The 7,770-nt window shown below is 38.2% G+C and overlaps 1 long non-coding RNA gene across 1 annotated transcript in view; it reads right to left on the bottom strand.

Moving 5' to 3' along the window:
• Nucleotides 1–7,002, bottom strand: part of LOC118764560 — a 12,438-nt gene extending 5,436 nt beyond the window's left edge. Inside the window, exon 1 of the long non-coding RNA XR_005000380.1 lies at nucleotides 6,933–7,002. This is a non-coding gene — a long non-coding RNA (uncharacterized LOC118764560). The remainder of the gene's footprint in view (nucleotides 1–6,932) is intronic.
• Nucleotides 7,003–7,770: the final 768 nt, after the last annotated feature.

Here is a 7,770-nt window from a genome sequence, read left to right as displayed (position 1 = left end):
TCAGTAGTTTTATTTTTATTTTCACTATCGAGCGCAGCTCTGTGTGACATTGGTATGTGCTGTGATTTGTTGTGATGCTCTGATGGTTATTGTATGGAAAGTGTTCTGCGTAGGATGTGTGCAGTGCCTAGTAGTGCAATTTTCTGTATGTTATATGTGTTTGTAAGTCCTGGTGTTTTTGTTATGTATTTGTCTGAATATTTTTTTATCATGCCTAATGCACCTACTATGATAGGAATTGTTTCTGTTTTTAGATTCCACATTCTGGTTACCTCTATTTCCAAGTCTTTGTATTTTGAAAGTTTCTGCATTTCTTTTAGAGACACGTTGTCATCTGCCGGTATTGATACATCAATTAGAAAGCATTTTTTTCTTCATGATCTCTGACAACTATATCTGGTATGTTGGCCTTAATTTCTCTATCTGTGTGTATCGGCATATCCCAGAGTATTGTTGCTTTCTCGTTTTCTGTGACCTTTTCTGGTGTGTGCCTATACCATCTTTTTTCTGTTGTTATTCCATAATGTTGGCATAGCTTCCAATGTATGTAGGTTCCAACTCTGTCATGTCTGTGAATATATTCCTTCTTAGCCAGGATTGGGCAGCCAGAGATAATATGATTTATTGTTTCTTGTTCATCTCCACACATTCTGCAGTCATTATTATTATTATTATTATTATTATTATTATTATTATTATTATTATTATTATTATTATTATCATTATTATTATTATTATTATTATTATGATTTCCTCATCAAAATTGGCGAGCTGCCAGAATCATTAACAAGCTGGGCCAAATACTTAGCAGCATTTCTTTCGTCTTTACGTTCTTAGTTCAAATTCTACCGACGTTGATTTTGCCTTTCATCCTTTCGAGGTAGATGAAATAAGTACCAGTCACGCACTGGGTTGATGTAATCCAGCGGCACACGCTCCCAAAATTCCAGGCCGCGCGCTTTTAGTATAAAGATTATAATTGTTGTTGTTGTTGTTTTTGTTGTCAAATATATTGCTTTTGTTATAACTTTCCTTCAAACAAATTTTCTGATTGCGACTATAATTCTTGTAACTGAAGGAAAATTTTCTATATTCGAGTTTATTCAATCAGCGTATTCGGCGTATTGAAATGCTTAATATTTAATGAAATTTTAAATTGATGTTTTTCAATTGGAGTAATATCTGTGTGTGTATGCCTGGATACTTCTGGGTGTACACATACACATACAGACGCACACACATGCATCTGTGTATGTAGGTAGGTTTGTGTGTGTGTGTGTGTGTGTGTGTGTGTGTGTGTGTGTATTGAATTTACACATAAATTCTCTTTTTCTTTTTCTAATGTTAATTGAATTAATACAGGAAATGTTATTCTGTTAGTGATGACTTCTTTTGCTTTTTATTTGTAGCCCTCTTTTTCCTTTACAAATTTTGTTTATAACTTTTGAGATGTGAATAAATTTAACATTTCTTCATACATATGTCGTTGGAATGCCGAGCACAGAAAAATTAGTATTTTCAACACATTCTTCTCTTCGCATCCAATTACGATTCCAAACCTACCAAAGCTGCACGAGACATCTATGTTGCATAGAGAGGAGGCAATTTTACCGAACGAACTGCACAGAAATGGCTTTCTTAACTTCAAAAAGGAAACTGAATCCCACAGCCCGTCCATGTTCCGGCCGACATGTTTAATTCAATAAGGATTTGTTGAACGCGGCCATCCACATGGAACCGCATCAATCCACGAAGGATGCTCTCATGATACTGTTCCCCTTCATCCCCCAGTGATGAAGGTCCAGAAACTTGGTGAATATGTGATTCACATTTTGAACGAAAGATACGAATTCCAGCGCTCCTCTATCTCTGCTAGGTTCTTCATTCGATACTCAGTTGGTCTAGGACACAAACAGAAATTTACCTCATTTTTCACCTGTGTGAAAACATATATAATGTTTTTACGTTAATATAAAGGAGAGGAAACAGTGGCTGAATTCCGACAACCAAGCATTAACAAGAGCCGAGCCAAGGTTGCAATCACGTTAGACAATGATCTGCGTTTAGAGGATTTGAGAAGTGTTAACTGACTATGGATTCAGTTGGTCTGTATATGATGTCTTCGCAAGACGAATACCGCTGGATTGTATTTCTATTAGTATATCCATGTTAACTAAGGTATACAGATTACTTTTCCATCTGTGTGTGTGTGTGTGGGTGAGTGAGTGTGTGTGTGTATGTGTACATATATATCGTAGACAAGCTTATCTACTTATTCTTAGAAATTGCTTCCATTGCTGCACGTTATAATCGAAACAAACGCTCATCTACGAAGTTTTAATCTGCATCTCTATCAGCACCTGCAGAAATTTCACTGACCGCCAGTGGATAGACACTGCAGCTCAAAGTAGAGTCTTTTATAGTGTCACCCCTACTTCATCTGATAGTGTCAGGAGACAAAATGGGTGTAACAACAGGTAATTTCAAGTGATTTATACGCTACATGCGATCTTTCATATTAAGAGACAGAAAATTCTAGTTCTTTGTCTCGCTTCGTCTAGCGAAACAGTGACTAAAAGGAGCATCGCCTCAATCATCTGTGAGAGGGATTCCTTATACTCACCTGGAAATTATTATCACAAACTCTACGGCAATGACAATCTGTATATTGGAAGGGACTGCCGTATCTTTCATAGGAATCAGATACTTTGTTAAGGAACGTCAAAGTAGTACTACTGATGACACTGAATTATCTCTATTATGTCTGAATGGCCAAAGTATTGGATTGTCTGGGAAGTTCATGCCGATTTTTAAAGTAAAGAAAATGGTCAATAAATACTTGCCATTACATTTTTTAATCAACCAAATATGAAACATTTTGTCGCACAATGCGTCTCCATCTTTCCTTTAACTTGAAAATACCCTCTTCCCAGAAGTGAGGTGGTTTCATGGCAAAGAATTCATCGATGTATCTTTTTACGTCATCCAAGGAATTGACATTTTTACCATTAAAACTTTTCTGCACAGACGTGAATCAGTGGAAATCCGAAGGAGTAATATCTGGTGAATATGGAGGGTGGGGTAACACATCCCAGCCGAGCTGCAGCAATTTTTGTCTGCTTCCCAAATCATCAAGTGCCGAAAATGAACTTTCTTATCTTCCATTTTAGAGAGTTACAGAATTAACACCGGTTATAGGAACATAAAACTTCTTCCTCGAAAAGGTAGCTTAAACTGTGTTCTAAATGGAGGTGTAGACAAATCCTGTTTTATGGACTCAGCCATGTTCTAAAATTAGTCGACAGGTAAGCTATTATAAATCGGCACAAACTTTCCGGACAACCCAATACAATTGCAATGCATATATTCCCTTTAAGCCTGTATGTAGATTATATCCTAGTGTACTAACACTGGATAATATATTCATCAGGAGATACTTATATCGTGTACTCATGCTCGTTACAATAGCTACTAAGTAACCTGTGACCAATATTTTTTTTTTTTATCTCAGTATATCACTAAACTGTCGTTGTTATTTACAAAAATCCAGCTATGTTACTCTAGCGTCACGTCTTTTCTAGGACGTGGCGCTTGTAGTGAAAGGAGTGTTACTACTCGCTGGATATACTATGCACATTCCATGACATGACCGATGGACCCCCAAATATTCACATCTAGATAGCAGCATATAAAAAAATTGTTTAACAACTCGCCAAACTCCAGCTGTAGATCTAAGAAGGTAGGCATTGTCTGCGCTTACAAATCTATAACTATTGAGTAAACTTATTAGTAAATATTTGTACCTGCAACTAAAAGTACACTTTCTTTCATATGTATGTATGTATGTATGTAAGTATATTTGTATCTATCTATATCTATATCTATCTATCATCTATATATCTGTCTGCCTGTCTGTCTAACGGTCCCTATACCACACAATACATACGACACACCACACACACACACACCACACACACACCACGCACCATACACACCTCACACACCACATACATCACACATACACCACACACCACACATACCACGCACACGCAACACAAACACCACACACACCACACACACACCGCACATACATCACACACACCACATACACATCCATCACAAACACCACATACAGCCGCGCGCACACACGCACTTACACACACACATGCTCACACATACGCACACGCACTCACACACATCCACACGCACTCACACACATCCACACGCAACACAGACACGCAGTGCACACACAGCCACCCTCACCCGTCCACACAGTGACACTTCAGAATGCATCAGACTGCATCTCATACACCATGGAGACTGCCTCAATACATTATTGCCCATTCCATCTACGCACATTTACGCTAAAACACGCATACACACCAACTGCCTCACCCACCCATACACATTCCTATCACTATAGGCGCTGATCTTGCACTACCCTCATTATACACACAGTTACCACCACACATACACATGCTATCATAGACATACACTCAGTTACTGCCACACATACATGCACACAGATACCAACCATTCTTCAACCTCTCCTGTCCCAGAAACTACTTTGTCTTTGTCCCATTTATGGTCATTTCAAAATTTTAACTACACGTGGACTGTTAGCGATTATTTCCTCCTATTTTTAGGATTTCCTATGTCTCCTATTTCCGAAAAGAGACATGATCGAAACGTAAATCAACCACTCTTTTCTTTCTCTGAGCGTCTTATTGATACGTTACATGTGATACGTACAGACGTTGTAGATATTTTCGTGTCTTTTTCTGCGTTTTTTAAATAACTATTTATTGCACGCTCACACGGAACCCGTCCTTTCGACTACTTTGGAGTATCTAATTCGTGGATTTCTTTCTACCATTGGATTACTTTACTATATTCATTTGGAGAACGTCATTTCTGCATCTTTGTGAATCACCATATACATATATATACACACACTGACACACATACATGCGCACAAGGAAACAAAAGGGAACGCAGTGTAAATAACGGACAGAGTCAAAACTATTGAAAAGGTTGCAAGACGCAACGAAAATGTTAGGAAAATAAAAATAAGAAAAAAGTGGAAATTTTACGGTGAGCGTGTTACATTATAAGGCACACCAAGAAAATGACTCTCCCCAGACACAACAGAATATATATATATGTGTGTGTGTATGTGTGTGTGTGTGTGTGTGTGTGTGTGTGTGTGTGTGTGTGTGCACTCTAGAATGTCTAGGGCAACGAAAGGTTGTTTAACAAGTTAGCTTAGGTCGGGATGCGTATGCACGCATTCACACACACACCCACTCGTGCATACACTTACAGAAGTGACGTTGGCCCAGCGGCCCACATGGTCGATTTCGGCCGTAATTTATATAAGTTATGGTTGGAAGACAAGCTCGCCAAAAGTCTGTCATTATAGTCATCTGAAGACTAGGGCAGCTCAGCTCGCAAACAGTGTCACTCGTTTCAAATTGATATCACCGATGGTCAATTACTCATCCCTACGTCCGTATATACATACATACATGCATACATACACTCACACATACATATATGCTTATACATACACACATCCATAAGTACATGTACTTATACATATGCATACACGTTGGCACCTACATACATATATATATATTTATATATATACACATACACGCGTGCACCCACCCACACCTACAGGTGTACACATATACTCATATATAGTAACGCTTTCAGAACGCAACAGTAAGTAACTAGAGTATAGCTTTTTCAAAAACCGTAATTGACGATTCACTAAAAAGACCAAAAAATCCACACAGTTATTCTTATCTATGTTCCTACATGATACTTTTAGAACACAGCTGTGAGTCACTAAAATATGCAAAGTAAAAGGTATTAGATCATAGCCTCTAAACTAAAGTAACATATCTAATGAGCCAAAAACATGCGTTTCTATATCTTTACAACAGATATTCAAGTTCATATATGTAACCTTACAATGCAGATATATATTAATAATAACATAAGCCAAAGATTAATTACTGCTTCAAAAATTAATGAGGTGGCAGAGATGCATAGATCTAATCAGGATGCAGGAATGTGTATTCGAATGTGTGCAAGTATGTGTGCATGTGTGCGTGTGTAGATGAAAGCATACATTTGTGTCAGTGTGTGGGGAAGATAGGGTGGAGTATGTCTGCGTATATGCGTACGCACATGTATGTGCTGGTATTTGGTTCATAAATGCATGCGTGAGTGTATTCCTGTCACAACCTGGGACCTTGAAGACTGTTTTAAGGCAAGAAAGTATACTATTTTATATTCAATATTTCATCTATTCAATAAGACAATCAATACTTCATTTCATTTTACTATATATATTATTTATGCTATATCTCTTTACTCTTACTCTTTTACTTGTTTCAGTCATTTGACTGCGGCCATGCTGGAGCACCACCTTTTAGTACTTATTCTATCGGTCTCTTTTTGCCGAACCGCTAAGTGACGGGGACGTAAACATACCAGCATCGGTTGTCAAGCAACGCTAGGGGGACAAAAACAGACACACAAACACACACACATATACATATATATACATATATACGACAGGCTTCTTTCAGTTTCCGTCTACCAAATCCACTCACAAGGCATTGGTCGGCCCGGGGCTATAGCAGAAGACACTTGCCCAAGATGCCACGCAGTGGGACTGAACCCGCAACCGTGTGGTTGGTTAGCAAGCTACTTACCACACAGCCACTCCTGCGCCTATATATTCTATATTCTACATTAATATTATAAAGAATATAAATAAAACATAAAAACAGAGTTGGAATTCCTTTGAATTATATCTCTCTATACACAATCATACAAACCCCTTTATATATATATATATATATATATATATATATATATATGAATATATGTGTGCATATGTGTTTATATGTATATACGTGGGCTGATCAATAAGTATCCGGACTATTGCGATAGTAATGAAGCTAGAGCATGTAGAGTAAAGCCGCTAGGTACAGATAGGAATTGAGCTATCTGGTGCATGCGCACTAAAATCTAGCATTCTACCTCACTTCCGCTGTTTACAGCAGTGATTCGAAGTACCATGTGTAAGTAATTTTGAGCTGAGAATCTGTATCAAATTTTGCCAAAAGATTAGCGATGTCTGTTCAGAGGCCTACGAAAAATTTTCAAAAAGCTTTCATCGTTCTCGACACAATCAATGAGATTTTGTGTAACTGAAATCCGAGTGTCTTTTTGGTCAGCTGAACGCAATTTTGGAACAAGCTTGGCAGACACGCGCCTCATAGCCAAATCTTCAGTCATAATAGACTGAACTGAACCGTAATTAATCTGAAACTACTCTGATAACACACGGATGATGATTCAATGATTTGACCTCACAGCTGCGCGCACATCTGTCTTTCTCTATTCAGCTGGTCACGTTTCTTCCAAAACGTTCATCAATATCGACATTTTTTCGGCCATCTTTGGAACTGTCTGAACCATTCGTACACTTGTGTGCGGCTCATACACTCCTCTCCATACACATTCTGCAACTTTGCGTAAACCTCAGACTTTATGGTAAAGATGAAGCCAAGTCAGTTCCCTCGTTGAAACGGTATATATCTTCAGTGCTGATATTGGAATGGAGTTCTGACTGAGAAAGTGTGGTGGTCTTGAAGAGAGGCAAAATCAATGTATATATGGGCTAACGATACCGTCGGGGGATGTTATAAAGCAGATAGAAGCGATGAGCTATAAGTACTTGGGGGTTTG

The sequence above is a fragment of the Octopus sinensis genome, linkage group LG8, assembly GCF_006345805.1.
Source record: "Octopus sinensis linkage group LG8, ASM634580v1, whole genome shotgun sequence".
Taxonomy (NCBI): domain Eukaryota; kingdom Metazoa; phylum Mollusca; class Cephalopoda; order Octopoda; family Octopodidae; genus Octopus; species Octopus sinensis.
This window is presented reverse-complemented; position numbering and strand designations above follow the sequence as displayed.